The sequence below is a fragment of the Toxorhynchites rutilus genome, chromosome 2, assembly GCF_029784135.1.
Source record: "Toxorhynchites rutilus septentrionalis strain SRP chromosome 2, ASM2978413v1, whole genome shotgun sequence".
Lineage (NCBI taxonomy): Eukaryota > Metazoa > Arthropoda > Insecta > Diptera > Culicidae > Toxorhynchites > Toxorhynchites rutilus.
This window is the reverse complement of record NC_073745.1, coordinates 187,648,616-187,668,542: the sequence shown is the minus strand read 5'-3', so window position 1 is coordinate 187,668,542 and position 19,927 is coordinate 187,648,616. Positions and strand designations below refer to the sequence as shown.

Here is a 19,927-nt window from a genome sequence, read left to right as displayed (position 1 = left end):
TTCAAGCTGTACTGGGATCGCACTGTTCTGACCGACCTCTCGATCCACCACAACCGCCCAGATATAATGGTTTACGACAAGAGCGACCGCAAAGTCACCATCATCGATGTCGCTATTCCACTGAACCAGAATCTGGAGGAGACCCACGGTCGCAAAATCTGCAAGTACCGACCATTGGCCGTGGAGCTCAAGGAACTGTGGGGGCTAAGGGAGGTCCCAAGAATTGTTCCAGTCGTTCTCTCTGGAACTGGAATTATCCCGAAGACACTTCTGGAAGCGCTAAAGGTGTTGAACATCGAGAAGGAATTGGCCGGCATCCAAAAGTCGGTCATCCTTAGCACCTGCGCGATTGTCCGACAATTCCTCGGTCAGGACTAAAACAGCACGAGCATGCAGATACGTGCATTCCGCAGAGCCTAGTCCCCCTTTGGCATTCAGAAGCCCGGGGGCAGGTGAAAATTCTGGCTAGGTTCGCCTAGTTAAGAAGTGAGATAAGTCTGCCAAAAAAAAAATCTTCTCAAATGGGGATCAACTCCTACCCTATGCCTGCCTGTTGGTCTCAAATGTTCCTATCTCACGCCTCCACGAAGATCATATGACGACATTTTTAGATCGGGCGTGAACTGGAAACACACACCTGTTCTTGGCTCCAAGAACGGGTGTCGAAAGTGGCTAAGTGAGGGGGTGCGAGCGAGTCAGAGCGCTATATCTCTCCCGGGGAAGGCCTCCCGGGTCATGGAGGCCTTGCCAACCCGCTATCTCCCGGGCAAAGGAGATACACCCAATAAAATGGAGCTACGATCACGAAGAATAATTAGAATGCGATCACCCGAGGAGGGTCCCCGAACTGGAGCTGGTCCTGGAACGGGCGTAAGAGCGAGCGGCCAGCGGCTGGAGGGCGATGTGCAAGAGCGGGCCACCAGCCGGGTTCAACCCGAAGAGCTACCGCCACACGGAAACAGCAGCCATCGACATCACCCAAGAAACGCTGCGCCTACGAGACGTGTTGCGACTGCCAGACGACAGTCGTCCACACTTGTGGGTACCACTAGGCGCCGGATCATGTGGACACACGAAATGAATGAATTCGTGATCCGCGCCTATTACATCTGCACTGCTTTGGAGACGGACATGAGCGGTCGCCCTCGAATACTAACAATGTTCGAGGAAGCGTATCCAGAGTTCGTCGGGAGGCTTGATCAGAACGCGATGAACGCGAGGCGTAGAGCGATAGTACGCAACAACATGCTCTCCCAAACGCAAATCGACGAGATCAAGCAGCAGGTGCAGAGAGAAATAAGCTCCAGGAACAACAGAGCAAGCGATGTGTCGAGACGAAGTTCAGTACGGCTGAGCAATTCATTCGCGAGTGGGGCACGCGAATCAGCACCAGTGGAGGCCACAGTACTACAACCCCCTGAGCCGGAAGACCCACAGCCAGATCAACAACTACTACGCGATCTGGTCTTCCACTACGACGAGGCGATCTCACAGTTCTGCGACACAGACCCATTGTCGCGCCCCAGGATCCCGAAGTTGCAGCATTCCCGCAGGCTGACAAGTGCAGTAAAGCTCATGAACGAGCACGTTCTTCCGCTGCACTTGGTTGATGCTGAGAACATGGAGGAGCTGCAACTGAAAGTTTACTGTGCTGCTGTGGCGACCGCCAAAAGTTTAGGATACCGTATTAGGCCAAGAGGCGGACTGCTCCAACATCTCCGTGAAAGGCGTGAGCCTCCATGGCGAAGGAGATTGGAGCAACGGATCCTAAACAAGCGCGCCGCAATTGGAAGACTGATGGCGTACAAAAGAGGCAGCAGATCGGCGAAATTATGTCGCCAAGTTGCTGTGATCGTGCGGCCTACTGAACTTCGCCAGCTGGGAGCTCACCAGCTGACGGAAAAACTCGACACACTGGTACAGCAATTGAGCGTCCTAACTAAACGGCTGAAACGTTACTCTGACTCTGCAAAGCGCCAGGAACAAAATCGGATGTTCAGAGATAACGAAAAAGCGTTCTACGACCACATTAGCGACGAGAAGCCCATCTACCGCGAAGGTTTGCCAGATATTAGCGATGTGACGAACTTCTGGGCTGGTATTTGGGAGACCCCAGTAGAACATCGCGACGGGCAAATGTGGTTAAGACGGGAGGAGGAGAGTTGTGGTGAAATTGGAGAGATGCCAGCTATCATCGTCGGAGAGAACGATGTCCGCGAAGCCTCGCGGTACCTGAGGAACTGGGCAGCACCGGGCCCCGATGGTGTCCAGAACTTTTGGCACAAGAAGCTGACCGTCGCACATCCAAAGATAGCTGAGTGCTTCAACAAGGTGCTACGTGACCCACACAACCTTCCTGAATTCGCCACCCGTGGCGTCACCTTCCTCCTCCCGAAAGACAGCAACACATTGAACCCATCAATGTACAGACCGATAACGTGCCTATCGAGTCTGTACAAAATACTGAGCAGCATAATTACCGCCAAAGTTTCTGCTCACTGCGAACAGCATCACATCATCGCAGAAGAGCAGAAAGGATGCAGGAAAAATACGCATGGCTGCAAAGACCAGGCCATCATCGACGCAGCCATAGTCGGCCAGGCGGTATATAACCAGCGGAACCTAAGTATGGCCTACATCGATTACAGGAAGGCTTATGACTCCATACCTCACTCGTTTCTCGTCCGGGTATTGGAGCTCTACAAAATTGATCCCGTCGTCGTTAGGTTCCTGCAGCATGCGATGAGGCATTGGAGTACGTCTCTGCACCTCAGTGATGGGTAAAATGTGTTGCAGTCTAGAACGCTGCAGATAAAGAGGGGGATATTCCAAGGCGACTCTTTCAGCCCGCTTTGGTTTTGTCTGGCACTGAACCCCCTCAGTAGGACGCTCAATAGAAACGGTCATGGCTATAAAATAAGGTATGGCGACGGCGCTCACGAAGAAGTGACCCATACCTTCTACATGGATGATCTCAAGGTCTACGCTGATTCACGTCAGCGTCTAGGTGTAGCTATCCGGGTTGTCGAAGACATAAGCAGGGACATCTGCATGGAGTTCGGCCTTGACAAGTGCCGCTGTGTCCATCTGCTGAAAGGGCAGCTTACCGAATCCGGAGGTTACGAGGTCTATGACGGCGAGTTCATAAAAGACATGGTTCGTGGCGAATCCTATAAATATCTTGGATTCCGACAGCTCACCGGGATTCGCCACTCCGACATCAAGACGGAGCTGCGAGACAAGTTCTTGAGTCGAGTGAACTGTGTCCTGAGGACTTTCCTCAACGCGGGGAACAAGGTACGCGCGATCAACACATTCGCGGTTCCCCTGCTGACCTTCAGTTTTGGTGTAGTCAAATGGAGCAAAACTGACCTAGAGGACCTTGAGAGGAGGATGAGGAAAGCATTTAAAGAGGCCGGAATGCACCATCCTCAATCGGCACTGGAGAGAGTTTCACTGCCACGCAAAGAAGGGGGACTTGGAATAGTCGACATATCTGCACTGTGTGTTGCCCAGGTACGACAACTGCGCGAGTACTTCGCAGAACGCGCCAACCAAAACGCGCTATACCGGGCTGTCTGCGCCGCCGACAGAGGATACAGCGCTCTGCACTTGGCGCAAGCGGAGTACCAACTCAACTGCAATCTGCAGACAGTGGAGGAGAAGTTTGCAGCTTGGAAGCAGAAGGCAGTGCATGGTGCCCACCCCCATCAACTGGATCGGCCACACGTCGACAAGGCCGCATCTAATCTGTGGCTAACGCGTGGTGAACTCTCTTCAGTAGTAGAAGCCGACATGATAGCCATCCAGGACAGGATAATGCCGACGAGAAACTGCAGGCGGTACGTCTGGCATCAAGACGTTGATGACGTTTGCCGGATGTGCCATCAACCAGGTGAAAACATAGAGCACATTATGGGAGGCTGTCCCGTTTTGGCCAACGCAGCCTACACCGAGCGCCACAACAACGTGGCCCGTATTGTTCATCGACAACTGGCGCTCCAATGTGCTCTACTGGAAGACAACGTACCAAACTACCGGTACCTGCCTGCACCTGTCCTGGAAAATGACCGTCTCAAGCTGTACTGGGATCGCACTGTTCTGACCGACCTCTCGATCCACCACAACCGTCCAGATATAATGGTTTACGACAAGAGCGACCGCAAAGTCACCATCATCGATGTCGCTATTCCACTGAACCAGAATCTGGAGGAGACCCACGGTCGCAAAATCTGCAAGTACCGACCATTGGCCGTGGAGCTCAAGGAACTGTGGGGGCTAAGGGAGGTCCCAAGAATTGTTCCAGTCGTTCTCTCTGGAACTGGAATTGTCCCGAAGACACTTCTGGAAGCGCTAAAGGTGTTGAACATGGAGAAGGAATTGGCCGGCATCCAAAAGTCGGTCATCCTTAGCACCTGCTCGATTGTCCGACAATTTCTCGGTCAGGACTGAAACAGCACGAGCATGCAGATACGTGCATTCCGCAGAGCCTAGTCCCCCTTTGGCATTCAGAAGCCCGGGGGCAGGTGAAAATTCTGGCTAGGTTCGCCTAGTTAAGAAGTGAGATAAGTCTGCCAAAAAAAAAAATACCCTCGCCCTCGAATACTCGCAATGTTCGAGGAAGCGTATCCAGAGTTCGTCGGGAGGCTTGACCAAAACGCGATGAACGCGAGGCGTAGAGCGATTGTACGCAACAATATGCTCTCCCAAACGCAAGTCGACGAGATCAAGCAGCAGGTGCAGAGAGAACTAAGCTCCAGAACAAGCAGAGCAAGCGATGTGTCGAGACGAAGTTCAGTACGGCTGAGCAATTCATTCGCGAGTGGGGCACGCGAATCAGCACCAGTGGAGGCCACAGTACAACAACCCTCTGAGCCGGAAGATCCACAGCCAGATCAACAACTACTACGCGATCTGGTCTTCCACTACGACGAGGCGATCTCACAGTTCCGCGACACGGACCCTTTGTCGCGCCCCAGGATCCCGAAGTTGCAGCATTCCCGCAGGCTGACAAGTGCAGTAAAGCTCATGAACGAGCACGTTCTTCCGCTGCACTTGGTTGATGCTGAGAACATGGAGGAGCTGCAACTGAAAGTTTACTGTGCTGCTGTGGCGACCGCCAAAAGTTTAGGATACCATATTAGGCCAAGAGGCGGACTGCTCCAACATCTCCGTGAAAGGCGTGAGCCTCCATGGCGAAGGAGATTGGAGCAACGGATCCTAAACAAGCGCGCCGCAATTGGAAGACTGATGGCGTACAAAAGAGGCAGCAGATCGGTGAAATTATGTCGCCAAGTTGCTGTGATCGTGCGGCCTACTGAACTTCGCCAGCTGGGAGCTCACCAGCTGACGGAAAAACTCGACACACTGGTACAGCAATTGAGCGTCCTAACTAAACGGCTGAAACGTTACTCTGACTCTGCAAAGCGCCAGGAACAAAATCGGATGTTCAGAGATAACGAGAAAGCGTTCTACGACCACATTAGCGACGAGAAGCCCGACTACCGCGAAGGTTTGCCAGATATTAGCGATGTGACGAACTTCTGGGCTGGTATTTGGGAGACCCCAGTAGAACATCGCGACGGGCAAATGTGGTTAAGACGGGAGGAGGAGAGTTGTGGTGAAATTGGAGAGATGCCAGCTATCATCGTCGGAGAGAACGATGTCCGCGAAGCCTCGCGGTACCTGAGGAACTGGGCAGCACCGGGCCCCGATGGTGTCCAGAACTTTTGGCACAAGAAGCTGACCGTCGCACATCCAAAGATAGCTGAGTGCTTCAACAAGGTGCTACGTGACCCACACAACCTTCCTGAATTCGCCACCCGTGGCGTCACCTTCCTCCTCCCTAAAGACAGCAACACATTGAACCCATCAAAGTACAGACCGATAACGTGCCTATCGAGTCTGTACAAAATACTGAGCAGCATAATTACCGCCAAAGTTTCTGCTCACTGCGAACAGCATCACATCATCGCAGAAGAGCAGAAAGGATGCAGGAAAAATACGCATGGCTGCAAAGACCAGGCCATCATCGACGCAGCCATAGTCGGCCAGGCGGTATATAACCAGCGGAACCTAAGTATGGCCTACATCGATTACAGGAAGGCTTATGACTCCATACCTCACTCGTTTCTCGTCCGGGTATTGGAGCTCTACAAAATTGATCCCGTCGTCGTTAGGTTCCTGCAGCATGCGATGAGGCAGTGGAGTACGTCTCTGCACCTCAGTGATGGGGAAAATGTGTTGCAGTCTAGAACGCTGCAGATAAAGAGGGGGATATTCCAAGGCGACTCTTTCAGCCCGCTTTGGTTTTGTCTGGCACTGAACCCCCTCAGTAGGACGCTCAATAGAAACGGTCATGGCTATAAAATAAGGTATGGCGACGGCGCCCACGAAGAAGTGACCCATACCTTCTACATGGATGATCTCAAGGTCTACGCTGATTCACGTCAGCGTCTAGGTGTAGCTATCCGGGTTGTCGAAAACATAAGCAGGGACATCTGCATGGAGTTCGGCCTTGACAAGTGCCGTTGTGTCCATATGCTGAAAGGGCAGCTTACCGAATCCGGAGGTTACGAGGTCTATGACGGCGAGTTCATAAGAGACATGGTTCGTGGCGAATCCTATAAATATCTTGGATTCCGACAGCTCACCGGGATTCGCCACTCCGACATCAAGACGGAGCTGCGAGACAAGTTCTTGAGTCGAGTGAACTGTGTCCTGAGGACTTTCCTCAACGCGGGGAACAAGGTACGCGCGATCAACACATTCGCGGTTCCCCTGCTGACCTTCAGTTTTGGTGTAGTCAAATGGAGCAAAACTGACCTAGAGGACCTTGAGAGGAGGATGAGGAAAGCATTTAAAGAGGCCGGAATGCACCATCCTCAATCGGCACTGGAGAGAGTTTCACTGCCACGCAAAGAAGGGGGACTTGGAATAGTCGACATATCTGCACTGTGTGTTGCCCAGGTACGACAACTGCGCGAGTACTTCGCAGAACGCGCCAACCAAAACGCGCTATACCGGGCTGTCTGCGCCGCCGACAGAGGATACAGCGCTCTGCACTTGGCGCAAGCGGAGTACCAACTCAACTGCAATCTGCAGACAGTGGAGGAGAAGATTGCAGCTTGGAAGCAGAAGGCAGTGCATGGTGCCCACCCCCATCAACTGGATCGGCCACACGTCGACAAGGCCGCATCTAATCTGTGGCTAACGCGTGGTGAACTCTCTTCAGTAGTAGAAGCCGACATGATAGCCATCCAGGACAGGATAATGCCGACGAGAAACTGCAGGCGGTACGTTTGGCATCAAGACGTTGATGACATTTGCCGGATGTGCCATCAACCAGGTGAAAACATAGAGCACATTATGGGAGGCTGTCCCGTTTTGGCCAACGCAGCCTACACCGAGCGCCACAACAACGTGGCCCGTATTGTTCATCGACAACTGGCGCTCCAATGTGCTCTACTGGAAGACAACGTACCAAACTACCGGTACCTGCCTGCACCTGTCCTGGAAAATGACCGTTTCAAGCTGTACTGGGATCGCACTGTTCTGACCGACCTCTCGATCCACCACAACCGGCCAGATATAATGGTTTACGACAAGAGCGACCGCAAAGTCACCATCATCGATGTCGCTATTCCACTGAACCAGAATCTGGAGGAGACCCACGGTCGCAAAATCTGCAAGTACCGACCATTGGCCGTGGAGCTCAAGGAACTGTGGGGGCTAAGGGAGGTCCCAAGAATTGTTTCAGTCGTTCTCTCTGGAACTGGAATTGTCCCGAAGACACTTCTGGAAGCGCTAAAGGTTTTGAATATGGAGAAGGAATTGACCGGCATCCAAAAGTCGGTCATCCTTAGCACCTGCGCGATTGTCCGACAATTTCTCGGTCAGGACTGAAACAGCACGAGCATGCAGATACGTGCATTCCGCAGAGCCTAGTCCCCCTTTGGCATTCAGAAGCCCGGGGGCAGGTGAAAATTCTGGCTAGGTTCGCCTAGTTAAGAAGTGAGATAAGTCTGCCTATAAAAAAAAAAAGGGGGAGACTGATAATTTTCATAGAGGGACAGCAATCTTTTCTTTAAGCATTCATCTTTGTAAATTTGAGCATTCCAAAAAATCATCTTGGACTATCCAATGTTTGTCACTTATTTCGTATTCTTTGGAACAATCTTGTTTCATTAAATTATCATATTAGGTAATTTAAGGGGTTATTCTAGAGAATTTCGAAAGTTTTTTTCAAGCTCCGTATTAATAAAACAAAAAATATTTTTAGTATATATTAAACCATTATTTGTTTATCTATCTTTTAGCAATAAAACAAATATTGAACGGGAAAAATATTCACAATTGAATATTGGTATAGATATATTTACAAGCTGATGAAGTGAAGGGGTTCATTTCCAACTCTTCTGGTTATCTAAATCAAAAAAATCGAACAAATTCTGAATCAGTGGAGATGCCACTATCGCATAAGCCTTGGACAAGTGACAAATATGTTTTTTGAGAAAATGGTGGCCGTTTGAAGAAAAAAAATCTGTTTAAAAGGTTTTTTTTAATATGATTTTTTATTGGTTCACGCGACAGAGATTTTTTTTTCTGTATTATAGTGATTTTCAACACTTTTGGCTGGTTCGTCACTTTTACCTTCCATTTTTGGAAGACTGCTGGGAGTGAGATTTGAACTCGTGACCATTACCGTCAGAAGCATGAATGTTACTACTACGCCAGATCGCCTCCTTGTGACAGAGATTGCATCATATGAAATCGACATAAATCGGTTCAGTAGTTCTTGAGATATCGCGTTATAAATAAAAGTTTCGAGAAAAACACGTTTGATGTTAAACATCATGGCCGTACTAGATTAGATACCGTATCACTAAATGGCTATAACTCGGTAAATAATGGGATTTTTGGAGAAGTCCTTTCTAGGGTATCTTGAATGCCTAAACTTCAGAAATATGATATATTTTTTTAATTTATGGACTAGAAAAATACTTCCCTTAGTCCTTTTGTATAATTGTTCCAGAACTGGACTGTCCCCTTAGCCCAACTAGTGAACAATTACTGTATTTGCCTGAAAACAGTATGTGGTAACATTTATTGTTCAGAATTTTAATCATTCGTCGAAACTTGATTCACATTACCAAAAACACTACTTTAATACTTGTTTTCATAAATATTTCTTCATTAAAGCTCATTTAATCATTTAATCAATTCATTTATAGTAGATTCTAACTTTTTTGGCACTTAAAATAAAAGCAGCAAACCAAATAGTGAAAACAACTATAAAAACTGAGAAATTAACGTTGCTGGTTTTTAACGGAATCTGCTCATGTGAACAATTTATTACTGGAATTGATTGCCACTTTTTGAAAATGCTTACTATTATAAATTACAGTGTAATACCTGTAAACGATATTATACGGATGGGTAAATCCCAAATAATGTTAGGGTTTTCACTCTTCGATAATTTATAACGTTAAAGCTCTGTACATTTGATTTTTAAAATGAAGTGTTAGGAATTTAAGTCTGTTCGGAAAATGAGTTGAAACGGTAACATAACGTGTCCTACGGAAATAACATAACAGCGCTCGCATGCTCCATCAACGTCGACGTCGGCATGTTTAACGATGAAATTAATTGACGTTGACTTTGATGTAGCTACTTTGTATGTGACTCAGACTTTATTCGATCCATGTCCATATTCGACTTTTTGATGTTTGAAAAAAGCTGGAATTTGAAAATTATTCAACGAGATGAAAATAATTCCACGGATGAAAGCATGAAGCATGGAATGAAAGCGATCAATTATAGCATTACAAGCATAGTGCTATAATGAAAAAAGCATGAAAGCACCATAATGTTGTACGCAAGATTCATTGATGGGATGAAAATCATCGGAACCACAACTTGTGAAAATCACAGATGCATTTTGAACCATAAAGCAGCCGTCATCATGAGACACACGTTTTTAATGTTGATAAAATCTTGAAAAAAACCGGAAATATTGATTCGCTTGCACCGTGGAAAACTGCAGGAAGCACTTTGTATCAGTATTAATTACTTGCATACAATATTTGCTTGTAGTATTTCGAGCTTTCAGATCGACATGAGATGTGTTGCGCGACACATTGCTGGCAGTCAAAAAGAAACACGCGTCAGTAGAGTAAAAATGCAGCACTTCAGACAGATTTCGCGACATCTCGTCGTCTAAGGGATTGGTAGCATCCTCTCAAAATTCAATACAATGTTATCAATTAAAGAAAAAAAAACCTTGGTTGATATTAGCTAATTAGGCATCTTTGTGTACCGTTTTGTCTCAAATTCCGAACACTTAAGCTTTGATGGCCATTAAACAGTGTCTCATTCCTCAAAATGGTACTTTTTCGCGTTATTAATTTGATTTTTGAATACAATAGAGCCTTCTTTTTCATTTGGCTTCAATGAAATTGATTTTTAAATACATATTCATGGTGAAGAACTAAAAATATGTTTAATCACATTTGTCTCAAATTCCGAACAGCAAAAATGCAATATTTTTAAAAAACCATAACTTTTGAACTACTGGACCGATCCAGAAAATCCATATATCAAATTAAAGCCAATTAGCTAATCTTTCAAAAAAATATTTAAAAAAAAATAGCTTTTTTTATTCACATGGGCTGCGGGACCATATCTTCAAATATATTCATATTTTTTCTTGATAGCTGATTTTTGTTACATAACATATCATATGACTCAAATTCCGAACACTTTTGTCTCAAATTACTTTTCAAAAGTTACCCTATACAAAATGTTCACCACCTCGAAAAAACACCCTATGCCGAATTTCAGCTCAATCGGACTTAAGAGAGAGTGGCGCAAAGCGGTCAAAGTTTGAGTTTTTTTTCAAAAACGAAAAATCACCCAAGGGGAGTAAAGGAAATCGGGGTTTTCGAAAAAAAAATTTTGATGCCAAATGTCTTAAAAGTACTCCCATAAACAAAAACGTTAAAATTTGAATTTTTTGAAAACCGCAAAATCACCGGAAAGTTTATGATACGACGAGATTTACAGTTATATAAAAAAAATTGTCAAGAATTGATTTTTCAGGCGAAAAAACGACCAAGTGCCTAAAAATATTTTTTTTTGACAAAAAAAATCGAGATAACTGTAAATCTCGACGAGTAATGCAATTTTAAGACATTTGGCATCAATTTTGAAAACCTCGATTTTCGGTGATTTTTCGTTTTTCAAAAAAAAACTCAAATTTTAACGTTTATGACACCAGTAAATGAAGCCCAAATGAGCTAATATTTTGCATAGGGTATATTATCGTGCAAATCAACATTTCGTAGCATGTTCCAAACGATTTTGGTGATTTTTCGTTTTTTAAAAAAAAACTCAAATTTTAACGTTTATGACACCAGTAAATGAAGCCCGAATGAGCTAATATTTTGCATAAGGTATATTATCGTGCAAATCAACATTTCGTAGCAAGTTCCGAATGAAAAATCGAGATAACTATTTTTATTGGCACCCAAAACCATGCTTTTCGTTTCATTTTCCAAAAAAAAAACTGAGTCCCAGAATGCCGATTTTTGACAAAAAAAAATCGAGATGACACTAGATCTCGACGTTTCAAATTTCAAAAATCCTGAATTCCTTTACTCCCCCCTGGGTGATTTTTCGATTTTCAAAATGACCTTTGACCAACTTTGACCGCTTTGCGCCACTCTCCCTTAAGTCCGACCATTTTCATTGGCACCCTATTGAGTAGTCGCGATCTTAATATTATGCTCCCCATATATGTCTTCATAAGAAACTCGTTTCACTTCCTCAAAAGCACTTACCCATTCTCCTTTCCCTTTCCTATACATAAGCAGAACTTAGCACTCAAAGAGGACAATTCTCTACAGGATCATGTACATTTTTGAACAGAATGTGGTTGCGGGTTCTACCACGTTATCTCATCTAACTCTTTCAAGAATACAAGTTCATACAGGAAACGGTTTTTTCAGGGCTTCCATTTCCATCAAAAGAGAAAAAATACAGATTTTGCACAATGAAAAAATTCAATTCAAATGCAATTACTACAAAAAATCACAGTCCTATGTCTAGATCACGTCCGTACCCCTAGGTTCAGACCCATCAACCTTTGATGCTTGTTTATTTATGGAATTTTCTAACGCAATCACTCGTTTTGACAGTCACATTTTTTGCAAATGCGTAGTATTATAAATTATAAGCTGTATCGATACCTGTATCGATTGTCATTGTTCAATTATTTATAATATTAAAGTTCAGGATTTGAATCATGCGTAGAAACCTGATTCATATTCCGAACACCACTTCAACACGAATTTTAATGAATATTTCTGCAAAAATATCATTTTTTCATCTATTTATTGTAGATTCTTACCTTTTCTAACACTTGACGTGCAAACAGTAAACAAAATAGTTGAAACAACTACAAAAACTTAAAAATGAGCGATGCTTGTTTTTTTACGGAATTTGCTAACGCAAACGTTTCATCATTGCACAATGGTCCAGGAAATGCATTTAAGTGGAAATTAGCATTTAGAGCTCGACAGTTATTTTCTAAACAAAAACTGTCTTAAACAAAGTTATTACTCATGATAGAGCGCTCGTTTTTATGTTGTCAAAAATAGGGTGACCAAAATTGTCGATGAAATAAAAAATTAAACTTTCTTACCTTCATAGATAGAGGTAAACATAGTTCGACAATGTTGTAGCTTCAATTATTTGAGACATCTTTGTAGAACAATGTTTTTTTCTATCTCTTGAATTAACCGATATAGCGCCTTTTTTTTATAAGTTATGTTAGGGTCACCATGAAAAAAACTGTTTTTTTGCTCAAACTTTTATATTTCAAATTTTACATGCAAACTGTCTTCGAAAGACTTTTAGAGCTTACTAATACAAACATTTTTCTATGTAGAACTTGTCAGCATCTCAACTTTACTCAAAGTTATTGATATTTCTTCTCAAAACCCATGCTCTTTTCATTTGTTTGTCATTCTTTCTGGGGCAAACGTAAATAAAGTTTATTGGCGGCATTTAAAAGAGCGTATTTCACTCTACATGATGTGTGATTTTCAAAACTATGTTATTTTTTGTGTTTAAGTAAATTAAAATTGAATTAATGAGTTTTAGGGTAGAAACCCATCAATAACCATCAATAATCAATAAATTTGAAACATAAAAGTTAGAGCAAAAAACAGTTTTTTTCATGGTTACCCTAACGTAACTTAGAAAAAAAAGGCGCTATATCGGTTCTTTCAAGAGATAGAGAAAAACTTTGTTCTACAAAGATGTCTCAAATAATTGGATCTACAACATTGTCGAACTATGTTTACCTTTATCTATAAAGATAAGAAAGTTAGATTTTTTATTTCATCGAAAATTTTGGTCACCCTATTTTTGACAACATAAAAACGGGCGCTCTATCATGAGTAACAACATTGTCTAAGACCTTTTTGTCTAGAGAATAACTGTCAAGCTCTAAATGCTAATTTCCACTTAAATGCATCTCCTGGACCATTGTGCATTGGTGTTTACTGTTGCAAATGTTTAATATTATAAATTATAGGCTGTTTCAATACCTGTAAATGATGTAAAAATGAAGAACCAAGAACCAGGAGTTTCAGTTTCGCTATTTCCAGATAACAGTTTAGTCTAAACACATTTTGGAAAAAAATATTTTCCCAAGATTCTTAATCAGCAAATATTTTTTTACATCCACATGGTTTAAATTCATTCAAAGAGGGTGCTAACTCTATGACAAGTTGTCGTTGTCGATAAATCTCTATTTATGTTTTGACTCTACTAACGAACTAAGTTATCATTGAAACTCTACAAGAAAGTATTGCTTCGAGAACATTCAAAGCTTCAATTGAAAAATAACCCCAAACCCAGTATTCTGTTTTTGTCGTTTATAATAATCGACAGTAGGAAGATTAGTAGCACACCGCCAACGACAGCAACGTTGAAAGGTCTTCTCATATGGCGATTACTTCCAGCCTGGCAATTACAACAGTGTTTAAAACGGAGGCAGCGCCACAAGCGATACCAAACGCGGATGGTCTGGAGAAATTTCCACCCACTCATCGAGCACACGCGCGTCTATGGGAGATGCCATTGAACACACCACCAAAAAGCTCGATGATTCAGGAAGGAAACGACTTTACGCTCAATCCGAAAACCGCGATGATTATAATTATCGTAAAAAGACCTGAAATATAGTGTGAAAAAAACCGGTGAGTTTTGGCGTCGCTTTAAAAGGATTGACAAAATATTTGATTTAACGTTCGCGCTCGTCTCGCCGGAAACCACCTCCCCGTTGTGTTATTTAGTATTAATAGGCCATCTGAATATCAAACTACTATGCGATGAGCTGTTTTCAGTGGAACCAGACAGGCTTCAATCAAGCACTCACTCGCTACGAACGAAATCGAACGGTCTATATATTATTCAACATATATCCGATAAGCTGCCTAAAACCGAATTTCATCATGTCTCTCGAAAACGATTCCCCTCCCACATCGATTGAAATTTATTCGTAAAATCAACATTTACGTTTTAATTAATATATTCGTTCCATTATCTCCATTGATCACATTCGCCTTAATCTTTCACAGCACTGGGTCGGAACAATCAGCTGTGTTAAATCGCGCGATGACTATCAACAATTCTGAATGTCCATCAGCATTATAGGACTCCTCTCCATAAACGGTAATTCGTCAGGCAAATTTATCTCCGCGCTTCGAGGTAAATAAGCGCTGTGGGAATAATTATCTTGTAGTAAGTTGATTATAAATGCGAGAACCATGGAGAATATCGGTAACTTATGAATTACGCTTTGTCACGACGAGATACCACCCACATTTGACCTACGGTAAGTTAGGTGCACTAACGGGCGTAACCAGCCCTAGCCATCGAACATTGCTAATATTAATTTATTTTAATTGAGTGTACAAGTATGTTTCAAAGGATTCAATTTTAAAATCAATGTTTCATCAAGAAAAAAATGCCTTTAGACGCAACGATATGGTCATGGCGTACACGAGTTCAGCCCTTCTGGTTATCCGAAACAAAAAAATAAATAAATAATCAATTTTCTTGCATTAGAGATGTATACAAATGTACTCATAAATAAAATTAAAATTTTGAAGTTTTATATTTCCCCTTAAATCAATCTGGCAAGAATTTAAATTTGAATGTGCAATGTGCATGAATGTGCACGATCTATCTATGTTATACGTTCCACTCAATAATGCTAATGAGCAATTCCAAATGAAATCGACAAATGACAAAACATGAGTATTTTTGATTCGAACGAAAGTTTGTATTCCGTTTGGGTTGGAAGAAATATGAGTTTTCCATAGCATTTGGGAATTTTTGAACTCAAGTGTAACTTTTGGAAAAGGCGTCTTTGATCTTTGATAATTTATATCTCAAAAACTATGAGTCCTACCGAAATAGTATTGATGTCCAAACGTGAATAAAATATACACTGAGAAAAAAATTAGAACTTTTTTTTATTTACAAAAAAAAACATTAATTTGCATATTTTTTAATTTTTTAAAACTTTTTTCCATATAAAATTGAAGTCATGCAAAAAAGGTCAAAAATAGGTACAAGATGGTAAAACTATTTTTGACGAAATTTGTGGAAAATCGATTTTTTATGAATTTTCGAAACTTCGAAGTTTTATTAATCAATAATAATCATTTTTAGCCACAAAATATGAATCCTGATGTGATTTAAAATAAAAATTTTCATATAAAATAGAAGTCATGTTCCACATGTTTCACAAAGTTCGTCAAAAGTAGTTTTACCATCTTGTACCCATTTTTTAAATTTTCTACGTGACTTCTATTTGATATTCAAAAATTTTAAAAAAATTCAAAAATATATGTATTTTAGATATTGCAAATCAAAGTTTTTTTTTTGTAAATGAAAAAAACATACTATTTTTTCTCAGTGTATATTTTTTTCACGTTTGGACATCAATACTTTATAACTCTTTCCAACACACTATTTCAATACAACTCATAGTTTTTGAGATATAAATTCAAAGATTTATCTTACTAAAATCGATACGCCCTTTTTAAAAGTTACATTTGATTCAAAAAAATTCCCAAATACTATGGAAAATTCATGTTTCCTCCAACCCAAACGGAATACAAACTTTCGTTCGAATCAACAATACAAGTTTTAAAAACGGCATTTCTAGCTCGATTTCATTTGGAATTACACTAATAGTAACGTTGCTCAGAATACGACATGTTATGAGCATTCCACGCCGAAAGAATAATTAGAATGCGGTAACTTTGCACCACACGAGTGAATTAGGTGAAAAATGATAAACCTACAGACTGAGCTCAATATTTCAATTACAACTCTATCAGCCTACTACAAAATTGCTCCACGATATATAAATATCGCTGTTTTTTTTCTCTTCTTCTAATTGATAGAGAGTAAAACAAATGAAGAATTTTCTGCGCACAAAAATGACTGGGTGTGGAGGTGAACGCTTACGTGCAGCACGGAGTAGGTGGTTAAGACAAAAATCGGCGCCACACAGTGCTCCCATTACATCGTTGGCTTGTTTGTCACCAAATGTGTTACATACTGCGTTGTATCCCATCGCTCGTTCCGCGTTTAACCGATGATTGACCGGTTACGATTGAAGCTCTAGAGATATTGCACCCCCACAGTCATTCGCAAAAAAAACTACCTAATGGCTTTGTGAGCTGTGTTTGTAAAACGTCATTGCGTCAAGTTTCCAGTATCGAACTGCCATTTGAAATATTCAAATTAAAAGTGTACATGGACTGCTGTCAGCTTAGATAATGTCAAGCGATAAATAACAGGTTGTTTACAAAAAAAAACCTTCCACACACTGGTTATAGATGGCTAAGGTTCTTAAATTTGTGCACAAAGAATTTCGCCTGGAAGAAGTTAGTTACTCGGACCTGTCTAGTGATAGATTGATCCTTCAACAGAAGTTATCGAATTACAAAAATGTAAATTTAAAAAAAATGTAAAAAAAACTACTCCTTAGTATTACTTACATTAGCAATATGATCTGAACAACTCACCTGTAAAAGAAATGAAGAAACAAAATTAAATATATCAGTTCTGGCACATATTTTTTTAAAGAGTTAAAAAAAATGTAAGTCATATGGTCTCTCCTCATTAAGAAGCATTAAAACTATTGGTATGTTCCTAATAATTTAAAGACGTAGATCAATACTTATTCGTGTTCCAAAGTTCAAGAAAAATAGAAATGAATAAATTAGCATTAATTGTTGTTCTGTCTAAAATTAATTATCAAAATCGTGGTCGCCCCATAATTCAATTGATTTAGGGGTGCCTCGAAGCGCTCAAAGTTTTGATTTTATGATCCTTGAAAATCTTCAAAGGGGGGAGAAAGGAAATTTGGAAAATTGAAATTTTTTTTTCGATGCCAAGTAAAATAAAAATGCATGAAATGTCGAGATCTGGTGTTATCTCGAAAAAAAATGTTTGGCCGAAAATCGACCTTTTGGGACTTAGCCTGAGAGGCAATGAAGGTATGGAAAAAAAATTATCGAATTTAAAGAACCTGTCATGTGCATTTTGTTTATTGATCCAAAAAAATTATCTGTGCAAAATTTCAGCTCAATCGGACATGATTTAAGGGTGCATCAAAGCCCCAATAAACCAATAAACAAAATTCACATGGTCGGTTTTTAAATTCGATAAAAAATTTTTCCATACGTTCATTGCCTCTCAAGTTAAGTCTCAAAAGGTCGATTTTCGGCCAAACATTTTTTTCGATATAACACCGGATCTCGTTTCATGCATTTCTAAGTCATTTGGCGTCGAAAAAAAAATCGATTTTCCAAATTTCCCTTACTTCAAGATTTTCGAGGATCAAAAAATTAAAACTTTGAGCACTTTGAGGCACCCCTAAATCATGTCTGATCGAGCTGAAACTTTACACAGATCATTTTTTGGGCCAATAAACAAAATGTACATGGTCGGTTCTTGCAATTTGACATGACCATTTTCGCTGCCACCTTACTGAACACTATATATTAGTATAAGAAATTTTTTCTCATGTGTGTTTAAATAGACGCTATCCGCAAAATTGATGAATACTAAACCATCGGCAAAAATAATGCCGAAAACACAAAATATGTTCAGTATCTTTCATTTATTTATCTATGATTTCAGGTTTACATAGCAGAATCAGCCACTTCCTTTTCAAATTTATTCCTATTGTATTTCTACTCTTACTTCATTTTGGAGGTAAACCGAACTTTTTCCTTACAATAGCAAATCAATAGTTACAAAAATCCAAATTTTCCGCAAAAGTAATATTTTTACAAAGTTATGAATTTTTGTAGTGGAAAAAAGAAAAAAAAGGTTTTTTTCAAACCGTCGGTTAACTTTGAAAAATCATATCTCAAAAACTAAAGAAATAGCATCTCTGATATTGAGATAGGTTATGTGAAATATCCTCAGCTTTCAAGGAAAAATATAAAAAAATAAAGCGCTCTCTAGTCCAAAGCCATGAAAACTATAAAAAAACGACTACAATCAATAAATACGAAAATAAAATGCACTTTTTTGACAAGTTCAATACTTTTTAATAAAACTAGCTCATTGTTTTCAATTTGATATGTCGTTCATCTGAGTCGGTTCAGTGGTTCAAAAGTTATGAGTTTTTGAAAATAGTTATTTTTGGGAAAAAGTGGGAAAAAATGATTTTTCGGACCACCCTGAAATTGAAATGGGCATCCTAATAAAAAAAAACGGGCGTAATGCTTTGCGATAAAGAACAAAATTACCACTTGTGACGAAAATCTGAAAACCACTATGTCGGTTTGGCATGGAATGGCTGTGTATTAGGGTGCCAATGAAAATGGTCATCTTAAATTTCAAAAAGTTACCCCATAAAAATTGTTCACCACCTCGAAAAAATACCATATGCAGAATATTAGCTCCATCGAACTTAAGGGAGAGTGGCTCAAAGCGGTCAAAGTTTGAGTTTTTTGAAAATCGAAAAATTACCCAAGGGGGGAGTAAAGGAAATCGGGGTTTTCGAAAACAAAAATTTGACCCCCAATGTCTTAAAATTACATGAAACGTTGAGAGCTACTGTCATCTCGAAAAAAAAAATCACCGGAAATCGGGGGTTTCAAAAAAACCATTTTTGATGCCAAATGTCTTATAATTGCACGAAACGTCGATATTTACTGTTAACGTGAAAAAAGTAGTAATAAGAAAAATAATGAGAGATGTTCTATGATGGTGCGAGAAAAACATAGTAGTAAATATTCTTCATATTTAGTATTTTTGCATGAACTGGCACATTAAATCGAAATCAAAATCAAAATCAAAAATCTTCACTAGTAATCCATCTGTTTGGTATTCTACAAAGTTGTTGGAAGGTCAATGACATACATACACTGTTGAAAAGGTAGCTCCATAATGCCTCTCTCATACAATTCTTGGTCCTTATCCTAAATCGATCTCAATTTCTTATCACTCAGGAAGCTTTGCAATGCGAGAAAAAGGTGCTATAACGCCTGGTGTTAGGTCCGGACTATATAGTGGAAGCATTAAAAGTTCCCAACCAAACTCCCGGAGTATCTGGCTTGACACTACAGACGTGTGTGGCCTTGCGTTGTCTTGATGGAACACTACTCCTCTTCTGTTGGCTAATTCTTGCCGTTTCTTGTTAATCGTGCTTCTAACGATCCAGTTGTTGACAGTAGAGTTCCAAATTTAGTGTTTGGCCATACGGAAGCAACACATAATACTGTTTGTTTTCTTCCAAATTCCATTTACGTTGTGATCACGTTATAAAACATTATATTTACGTTATAGCAAAACATCTAATGTGAATCTCGGACATTTTCTA

The 19,927-nt window shown here is 41.0% G+C and overlaps 1 protein-coding gene across 5 annotated transcripts in view; it reads right to left on the bottom strand.

The window, feature by feature from the left end:
• The window catches only part of LOC129771387 (WD repeat-containing protein 47), a 245,836-nt gene that overhangs the window by 99,910 nt on the left and 125,999 nt on the right, over positions 1-19,927 (bottom strand). The gene's annotated exons all lie outside the window — the stretch shown is intronic.